Raw genomic sequence first — 10,978 nt, 5'->3', positions numbered from 1 at the left:
ATTTCTCCCAGAACATTTCATTTCCCTATGTAGGTCCCTGGGAAGTAGGCCTACCTCCTCATTTTTCATCCCCGGGAAAATCTCCTCGCGCGCGTGGAAAACCCGCCCAAGTAGCGGTGGAATTTAATTTAAATTATTCAAAGCCAACCACGATCTCCCCCGAAGAAATACATGTAAATTTTCCCCCCGAACTAGCTTCTGGTGGCGCGTGCCAGGGCTCCGTCCCGGCTAATCCCATCAACGAGGGTGACAAGTCCAGGCCGCGCTGCGGATGATTTATTTACAAACATTTCGGTCCTCCTGTTGCATAACTTCAGGGAGAGGGGAGAGATTTAAATCAATTACTACTCCGGATGGGTTAAGGGGAAACTGTAACAGTTTACAATTTTCAAATTAGTCGGAAAAACATGTTGTTTTTCCTCGCCCTCCTCCTCCTCCTGCAACCAACAAGCTGATTCGGATGAAAGAAAAGGGGCAAACACAAATTACCGGTTTCTGGACCGTTCGGTCCAAGGGCTATATTAAGGTTGACATTTGTTCACCGTTTTATGGGATGAATTTAACCCCCGTTCCCAGGGAGGGACTTTTTGAAGAGTATGCAAATATTTGCACATCGTTTTTGATTTGTTTCGGAAGGGACTTTGATGATGTTGCTGATGGGATTGATACCCGGATGAAAATGAAAATAAAAAAACTCACATTTTAACCGACACTCTTTCGCTTTTTTTTTCGCCTCTCTGCGAAACGGAAAGTGTGCTTAACTAATCGAAAAAGCTACCCCGATGAAATACTGTTTTTTTGTTCGCCCTGGACTCTCTGCCCTGACATCGCATGCAAAGTTATTTCTTTAATGAAAATTTCACTTTTCTTTGATCTTTCCCTGTTGGTTGGTGGAGTTTTCTAACTCGATCCGGTGACTTTGGTCAGAGGGTTTAACCGGCTGCTGAAATCAGATCCGACCGAGAGAGATAGAGATAATTTAACTTGTGGCCAAGTCCAGCATTTTATGGGTTGTTTTTTCTTCTCTCTGTGACTTCAAGCTTGGAGCGGTTGCCGCCACAAATCAGTGCAAATAATTTAGATAAGCTTGGGTAATTATTTGTCTTTGATAAATTGTAATATCTCGATTTCAAATGGAGATGGCGAATTTTGCTGGAAGCCTTCTTATGGCGTTTTAATATTTTTTCAGTAAAGGGTTAGGCCTAGGAAAAATATCGAGTTTTAGGGAGATTACCGATATCCCAAAATTAAATTACTTGAATTTATTCATTAAGAGTTTATCACATTTTTTGATTGATTTGAATTTTTTGGACGTTGGATTGATAATTTGTTTAAAATTTAATGCTAAATAACTTAAATTTTGACAATCTTTTTATTGTCTTTACTCTTCAGCGGACTCTCCTTCTCGTGCACAAATCATAAAATATTTACAAACCACCAGACAATCTTGTCCGAAATCACCCTCGTCATTTGTCGCATCCACTCCCCGAGAAATGACTTCTCCTGGTAAGAAATCTGCGGTTGATTAGAATTCTCGCCATCAACTGGCCTGGGACGTGTCATAAATGACGTTTGTGCTCATGGTCTTATCCACACAAACATTGTTTCTCATGTTGCGATTCTGCCGGGGATGATGAGAAATGGTTGCAATTCTTCTGAGACATATGTCCACTTGATAGTCTACATTCATCATCATCGTCGTCGCCGTCGTCCTCTTCGTCCACTTGAGAAGCGGGGAGTTAACCCTCAGCTTGGCACGGGGGCGCCACCGAGACACATTTGGCTGCTGGTCGTTTTTGGCTAATCTAATTTCGCCACTCATTTGTCTCGCTTTTTTCGTCCCCGGCAAGAAGTTCGTGTGGTTTTGTCCCGGGAATCTGCACTCCATTCCATCATGCACAACGATCCACCATAAAAGCAAAAGGGAGAGGTTTGATGTTGTTTCACTCCCTCTGGAAAAGTGAAGGATTTTTGAGGGTAAAACTATTCCCAGCCAGACCAAACTCCGGGATGGCGCGGTGGGGAACGATTTTCATTTAATTAAATTACAACCAAAAAGTTGACGGACTCTCTTTGCGAGCTTTTCGACCTCGGAACATCAAATGGCATTGACCTTCGTCAGGGGGGCGGCTGAAGTAAATGTAATAAATGTTTGTAATATTTTGTCAAGCTAGAGGGTAGAGTGGATCAAGATGACTGCTTTAAAAGGCTATTGGTATTGTATTTGGATTAGAATTTTCCTATTTTCAGCAATGCTATTATGCCGAAAAATTGGAAATAAAAATACAAAAATTATTGCCGGAATTCTTCAATTGTGAGTTCTTACCCACACGGTTTACAACATCAATTTTAATTGTTTTTTTTTTTTAACTGAGAAATGTAATATATAGTTATATATCCATCCTGGTAATTACATTTTAATTATATCAGGGTAATTCTCCGCCAACTCACACAGCAGTTGCCCCAACCCCTCTTCGATTTGCGTGAAACTTTGTCCTAAGGGGTAACTTTTGTCCCTGATCACGAATACGAGGTCCGTTTTTTGATATCTCGTGACGGAGGGGCGGTACGACCCCTTCCATTTTTGAACATGCGAAAAAAGAGGTGTTTTTCAATAATTTGCAGCCATAAACGGTGATGAGATAGAAATTTGGTGTCAAAGGGACTTTTGTGTAAAATTAGACGCCCGATTTGATGGCGTACTCAGAATTCCGAAAAAACGTAATTTTCATCGAAAAAAACACTAAAAAAGTTTTAAAAATTCTTCCATTTTCCGTTACTCGACTGTAAAAAATTTTGGAACATGTCATTTTATGGGAAATTTAATGTACTTTTCGAATCTACATTGTCCCAGAAGGGTCATTTTTTCACTTAGAACAAAATTTTTCATTTTAAAATTTCGTGTTTTTTCTAACTTTGCAGGGTTATTTTTTAGAGTGTAACAATGTTCTACAAAGTTGTAGAGCAGACAATTACAAAAATTTTGATATGTAGACATAAGGGGTTTGCTTATAAACTTCACGAGTTATCGCGATTTTACGAAAAAAAGTTTTGAAAAAGTTGGTCGTCCTCGATCATGACCATTCATGGTCACCCGCGACAGACACGGACGACGAAACAAAGAGAAACGCAAAAAGTAACTTTTTCAAAACTTTTTTTCGTAAAATCGCGATAACTCGTGATGTTTATAAGCAAACCCCTTATGTCTATATATCAAAACATGTAATTGTCTGTTCTACAACTTTGTAGAACATTGTTACACTCTAAAAAATAACCCTGCAAAGTTAGAAAAAACACGAAATTTTAAAATGAAAAATTTTGTTCTAAATGAAAAAATGACCCTTCCGGGTCACTGTAGATTCGAAAAGTACATTAAATTTCCCATAAAATAACATGTTCCAAAATTTTTTACAGTCGAGTAACGGAAAATGGGAGAATTTTTAAAACTTTTTTAGTGTTTTTTTTCGATGAAAAATACGTTTATTCGGAATTCTGAGTACGCCATCAAATCGGGCGTCTAATTTTACATAAAAGTCCCTTTGACACCAAATTTCTATCTCATCACAAAAGTTACCCCTTAGGACAAAGTTTCACGCAAATCGAAGAGGGGTCGGGGCAACTTTTCCCGATTTCGTGTGAGTTGGTAGAGAATTACCCATCAAATATTTTCGATTTGAATTGGCGTTCTGATGTTTGAAATCGTTGTTTTTATAACTGCCCAATTGGCTAATAATACAAATCTGTTAGAGCAGTTCTCTCAGATTTCGGTCATTTTTTTTTGTATTTTTTATTCCGACTGAAACTTTTTTGGTGCCTTCGGTATGCCCAAAGAAGCCATTTTGTATCATAAGTTTGTCCATATAATTTTCCATTCAAATTTGGCAGCTGGCCATACAAAAATGATGTATGAAAATTCAAAAATCTGTATCTTTGAAGGAATTTTTTGATCGATTAAGTGTCTTCGGCAAAGATGTAGGTATGGTACGGACTGGAAAAAATGATACACGGTAAATTTTGCTGATTTTTTATTTAACTTTTTGTAACTAAAACTTGATTTGCAAAAAAGAGTATCGTGTGAGCAGCAGCGCCGGGAAGATGGATTTTTGCGGTGTTCTTTTTGTGCTGTATTCGTGGTCGTGTTCATGTCGAATTCTGTGGAAGGTGCGAAGCCGCGTGTTAGAATTTTTGTGTCTCTGTTGTTTTATTTGTGTTTCCATCTGGAGTATTAGTTTTTAAATTATTTTCATTTTTTACAGCTTCCTGGAATTATTTTTATTTTAATGTCTACATGAAAATTTATCTACTCACTATATGATTTATTTAAATGTTCTTATTTTTCTTTATCCTATTCCTTTCCTGTAACATACCATCTCCTCATACCATATATGATCAAATTGCTTAAATTAACGAAACTTTCTAAAACAGCATGGGAACCATCTGGAGCTTTTATATATTAAATTACTGTTTTTTTTACAGCTTCCTGGAATCATCTTGATTATATTTATTATATTTATCTTATTTATTATATTTATTCTATAAGTTACGGCCTGGCACCCCTAGCCGTATTGCACCAACACTTGCAGACTTGTCATACTAAGCATTCTTTCTGAAATAATAAATCAGTCAGTCAAGTTTCATCCTTCAACCAGTGCAGTGCTGAAGTTAATCGTCCGAACCTCCCCACGGGCCGGGAAGCAGCCAACATGGCCCGCATCCCGGGAACCCCGTACATAACTGGCGCAGTCGGTCGTCTCGGTGAATTACCGAGACTTAAGGTAAGTAATTATTAAGTTTTAGTACAATAAATGTAGGGCAAAAAGTCTGGTTCACCAGCAATTTCCTGTGTCGATATTGCGAAATCGTAGTCGACACAGGCTATAAGTGTTTAGCATAGGGCAAAATTAGATTTTGCAATAAATTTAGGACAAAAAGTCTGGTTAACCAGCAATTTCCTGTGTCGATATTGCGAAATCGTAGTCGACACAAGCTATAAGGTGTTAGTATAGGGCAAAATTAGATTTTGCCGTAAATTTAAGTGAAGAAAACCACCCCGCGTATGAACGAAGACGATATGTGGATGATACGATGGTCAGCAGAAAATGCTTTGAAACGGTCGTCACCGCGTAGGAAAGAAGACGATATTTGAACGATACGATGGTCAGCAGAAAATGCTTTGACATGGTCGTCGCGCTGACGCGATTGCAACGAAATATCCAAAACCAAAGAGTTCTATAAAAATTAAAAATTAAAAATTAAAAATTAAAAATTAAAAATTAAAAATTAAAAATTAAAAATTAAAAATTAAAAATTAAAAATTAAAAATTAAAAATTAAAAATTAAAATTAAAAATTAAAAATTAAAAATTAAAAATTAAAAATTAAAAATTAAAAATTAAAAATTAAAAATTAAAAATTAAAAATTAAAAATTAAAAATTAAAAATTAAAAATTAAAAATTAAAAATTAAAAATTAAAAATTAAAAATTAAAAATTAAAAATTAAAAATTAAAAATTAAAAATTAAAAATTAAAAATTAAAAATTAAAAATTAAAAATTAAAAATTAAAAATTAAAAATTAAAAATTAAAAATTAAAAATTAAAAATTAAAATTAAAAATTAAAAATTAAAAATTAAAAATTAAAAATTAAAAATTAAAATTAAAAATTAAAAATTAAAAATTAAAAATTAAAAATTAAAAATTAAAAATTAAAAATTAAAAATTAAAAATTAAAAATTAAAAATTAAAAATTAAAAATTAAAAATTAAAAATTAAAAATTAAAATTAAAAATTAAAAATTAAAATTAAAAATTAAAAATTAAAAATTAAAAATTAAAAATTAAAAATTAAAAATTAAAAATTAAAAATTAAAAATTAAAAAAAAAATTAAAAATTAAAAATTAAAAATTAAAAATTAAAAATTAAAAATTAAAAATTAAAAATTAAAAATTAAAAATTAAAAATTAAAAATTAAAAATTAAAATTAAAAATTAAAAATTAAAAATTAAAAATTAAAAATTAAAATTAAAAATTAAAAATTAAAAATTAAAATTTAAAATTTAAAATTAAAATTAAAATTAAAAATTAAAAATTAAAAATTAAAAATTAAAAATTAAAAATTAAAAATTAAAAATTAAAAATTAAAAATTAAAAATTAAAAATTAAAATTTAAAATTTAAAATTTAAAATTTAAAATTTAAAATTTAAAATTTAAAATTTAAAATTTAAAATTTAAAATTAAAATTAAAAATTAAAAATTAAAAATTAAAAATTAAAAATTAAAAATTAAAAATTAAAAATTAAAAATTAAAAATTAAAAATTAAAAATTAAAAATTAAAAATTAAAAATTAAAAATTAAAAATTAAAAATTAAAAATTAAAAATTAAAAATTAAAAATTAAAAATTAAAAATAAAAAATTAAAAATTAAAAATTAAAAATTAAAAATTAAAAATTAAACATTAAAAATTAAAAATTAAAAATTTTTAAAAACTTTAAAAATTGAGACGTTGTGTAATTTTATTGTAATCCATTATTACATGGAAATACAAAGGGTACAAGTGAATTGTAATCGAGGATTACGTAATCTTAGATTACATTCAATATAAATATATTTTTTTTCATGTTTGTAATTCAGTATTACAAACTTGGAAATTTGTAATTTGAAATTACGAACTAGCTTGACAATTTTTCACCATTGTGTTTTCACATTACTTTTAAAATTCCCTAACCAAAAAAAAAAAAAAAAATGGACGGGCAATTGTTACAAAGCATGATGTATTTTTTTTTCCTGAAATTAATTCTGTTTTCATCAAATTATCCGAGGTCGATTCGCACAATATTATCATATGGTCGTGTTGCTCAATTGGAGCCCCAATTTGAAGATTTTCATTGGCATTTTTGTTAAACATTTTATTTACTAAATGTAAGCTATTTACTTTACTTTCATCCGCCTTTTACTTTTACAATAAGTATCAAATACACAAAAACAGCATCATGACTACCATAATGCTGAAAGAGAAAATGCACCTTTGTTTGACGATGGAGGAGTCGTTGTATTGGCATTTTCTGTGTAACATTTTGTGTACTTGTTGTAAGTTGTCTATCTCTACTGTTATCTGTCTTTTACTTTCACTATAAACATCGAATATTAACCAATACTTTTTGATCCATAGAGAATCAGGATGATAATCACGAGCCGAAACCGAGGACTGGCAGGCAAACAGCATCGAAAAAAATCAATAGCATCTTCATTCCTTCTTTTATTTGATATTTCTAACGCTTTTTACTTTTAGACTTCCACCATATTCACTCAACACCCGCTTGGTAACCACGTCTAGGAAAGCAGCAGACGTGCAAAACAACCAGGCTAATTTCTCCCCAATGAACCTAACCAGCGTTTTGAGAGGTAGTAATGGATATGAAGAATGAGTTGTAATTGTAAAATTCGTAATCATTGTGGCGTTAACGAAAGAACAAAAAAAAAAAGGGTTTTATGCCGTGATTGAGGAGAGAGCAGACATAGCTCAACCTCAACCCAAGTGCTTTTGTCCCTTCCAAAAGCCTTAGCCTGCAAAAATTCTGATGGATGCTACTAAGAAACTGTACACCGAATATCGCTGTTAGAATTAAGTTTGGTAGGACAAGTTAGCAAGAAATCGTTTAAATCAAACCAGAAAATTCTCATAATTCTTATGAGCCTGAGCCGCATCAACCAAATGCTAGGAATGTGATATCCTTGATACGTCAGGAATCCTTCCTGTTGCCATCCCGGGGCTCCAGACAACTAGATTTGTGAGGCCCTCGACACGTCAGGACTCCGTCTAGCCTGGAACAGTCATTGGGAATGTGATGTCCTCGATACGTCAGGCATCCGCCCTTGGACGAACTCCGCAGCAACTCGAGCACATCAGTGGAACTCAGAGAAAAAAACTAAAACAGTTTTTAAAGTCGAATCGAGACGATTCGAGTCTAACGATGGGGTAGTTACGGCCTGGCACCCTAGCCGTATTGCACCAACACTTGCAGACTTGTCATACTAAGCATTCTTTCTGAAATAATAAATCAGTCAGTCAAGTTTCATCCTTCAACCAGTGCAGTGCTGAAGTTAATCGTCCGAACCTCCCCACGGGCCGGGAAGCAGCCAACATGGCCCGCATCCCGGGAACCCCGTACATAACTTATATACTAAATTTATTATATATTTTTTTATTTATCATTTTTACAAAACTATATGCTTATTAGATAATACACTAAAGACTAACATTTACACTTACAAACATCCAAATCATTTAATACATTACGCATTCAACCATTTTCATCGGCCCGATGAAATTCCTCTAACCCTCATTCCAAACCTCCCAAAAAAATTCCGTTCACTTTTAAATGTCGCATGGGTTCCCTGCACTTTTGCCACTAGTGAACAACAAAAACATCCCCTCCCAAATCCCCACGGGACTGTATGGGCGTAGCCTTGGAGCACAGTGTGGAAATTTCCGTTCTTAGATATTCTTGGTTGTACCGGGCAGCAATCAAATTGTCTAAGAATATTGAATTGACCATTGTGGCACCCCCTACAGCGTTGTGCAGACCCGTTATGCTATGCTATGCTATGCTAAAACTTGATTTGCAAAAAAACACTTTTTTTTTGTTTTGATATGTTTTAGAGGACATCAAATGCCAACTTTTCAGAAATTTCCAGGTTGAGCAAAAAATCTTTGAGCGAGTTATAAATTTTTGAATCAATACTAAGGCTGGTACAAATATTTTTAAAAGTTTTTGTCACCAAAATTGGCCCGAAAAATCAGGGGGCAAAAAAAATATTTTTACAATAAACTTCAAAATTTCAATGAAAATTCAAGTGCAACCCGCTGAAATCAAATTAAAATACATTCTCCTGCGTTTAAAATCATTTTTAGCATGTTTGGGTTTATGAAAAAATCTTAACATTTTTTGAAAATTTTCGATGCAAAATCTTTTTTTTTCGATACAATTTTTGTTTTTGACAGATCTTAGATTTTTTGAAAACTAATGATTGCAAAACAACTGAACTAGTGTAAAATGCATTTTAAAACACTTTTTTCATTTAAATGTGAAGACTATGGCTAATTATTTAAATTTTTATTTTTTTGCCCCCCCCCCCCTTGACCCTGGCCAGGGCCGAGGGACAAAAACTTTTTTAAATATTTGCATCGGCCTAATTTTTTCAAAAAATCGAAAATTGGTCGCAAAAATTTTGCAACTTTATTTTTCGATATAAAATTAAATTTGCAATCAAAAAGTACTCTAGTGAAATTTTGATAAAGTGCACCGTTTTGCCCACTTTTGAAAAAAATATTTTTGAAAAGCTGAGAAAATTCTCTATATTTTGCATTTTTGAACTTTGTTGATACGATCCTTAGTTGCTGAGATATTGCCATGCAAAGGTTTTAAAACAGGAAAATTGAAATTTTCTAATCTCCACCCAAACAACACACCACTTTCTAATGTCGATATCTCAGCAACTAATGGTCCGATTTTCAATGTTAAAATATGAATTTTTGCAATTCCGTCGTGAAACTACTCACTTTTCCTGTCATTCTTGAATGACGAAATAGCCTACTTTTCTGTACCAAAAATAACAGAATCGAATAGCAACACTTTTCAAAATAAATGCTGAAAAGTTCTACTTTTCAGCACTCAAATGGGTGCTGAAAAGTTGAACTTTTCAGCACTTGTTTCGAAAAGTAACACTTTTCAGCATTTTTTTGATTGAAACGATTTATTGACAAAATACATGAAAATTTTACTTAAAATTGCACTCAGTGTGTGTTCTTTGGAATTTCAAAAAATGTTGTATGGAACTCTTTACAAAACTTGATTTTTTCAGCACTCTTCGTATTTATCCAACTCGGTGAACCTCGTTGGATAAATGTACGACTCGTGATGAAAAAATCCTCTTTTTGCAACTTGTTGCATAAACTACTATTTTTAAACCAAGACTAACGTTTTAAAAGGGCGTAATATTGAATGTTTGGGTGGGAATTAGTAAACATCAATTTTCCTATTTTTAAACCTTTGCATGGCAATATTTCAGCAACTAAGGGTCGTATCAACAAAGTTCAAAAATGCAAAATATAGAGAATTTTCTCAGCTTTTCAAAAATATTTTTTTCAATGGTGGGCAAACATGTGCACTAATTTAAAAAAAAATGAAAAACTGCGACTATTTTCAAAAAAGTCGCCTTAAAATGGATTTAGCTTGAAAACGGTGCAGTTTATCAAAATGTCACTAGAGTACTTTTTGATTGAAAATTCGATTTTACATCGAAGAATGGAGTTGAAAAATTTTTGCGACCAATTTTTCGATTTTTTGAAAAAAACAGTATTGATTCAAAAATTCATAACTCGGTCAAAGATTGTTTGCACAACCTGGAAATTCCTGAAAAGTTGGCATTTGATGTTTTCTAAAACATATCAAAAAATAAAAAAATAAAAATAGTGTTTTTTTTGCAAATTAAGTTTAAGTGAAAAAAAATCATCAAAATGTTTTTACCGTGTACCATTTTTTCAGCGTAGTCCATATCCATACCTACAACTTTGCCGAAGACACCAAATCGATCAAAAAATTCCTTCAAAAGATACAGATTTTTGAATTTTCATACATCATTTTTGTATGGACAGCTGCGAAATTTGTATGGAAAATTATATGGACAAACTAATGATGCAAAATGGCTTCTTTGGGCATACCGAAGGCACCAAAAAAGTTTCAGTCGGATTAAAAATACAAAAATTAAAATTGAAGAAAAAAGACCGATTTCGTAGAGAATTGCTCAGTAATAAAAAGAAATTCAGGAAAAAAAGTCTATAAATTCAATGGAAAAATTGAAAATTTAAAGTTTTATATTGATTATTCAGCTTTTTTTCAACTAATTTTCACCCTAAGCGTTGTTAAAAAGTGTTTGAATTGTTTGATGATTAATAAATTTCGTTTATTGATTGCAGG

At 32.0% G+C, this 10,978-nt stretch overlaps 1 long non-coding RNA gene across 1 annotated transcript; it reads left to right on the top strand.

Moving 5' to 3' along the window:
* Nucleotides 1-4,501: 4,501 nt before the first annotated feature.
* On the top strand, nucleotides 4,502-8,085 carry LOC119770254. The gene is made up of 2 exons (XR_005278734.1): nucleotides 4,502-4,775; nucleotides 7,171-8,085. It is a non-coding gene; the product is annotated as an uncharacterized LOC119770254 (long non-coding RNA).
* Nucleotides 8,086-10,978: the final 2,893 nt, after the last annotated feature.

This window comes from Culex quinquefasciatus, chromosome 3 (genome assembly GCF_015732765.1).
Source record: "Culex quinquefasciatus strain JHB chromosome 3, VPISU_Cqui_1.0_pri_paternal, whole genome shotgun sequence".
NCBI classification, from domain to species: domain Eukaryota; kingdom Metazoa; phylum Arthropoda; class Insecta; order Diptera; family Culicidae; genus Culex; species Culex quinquefasciatus.
The sequence above is the reverse complement of the archived record's forward strand: the minus strand, read 5'-3'. Positions and strand labels throughout refer to the sequence as shown.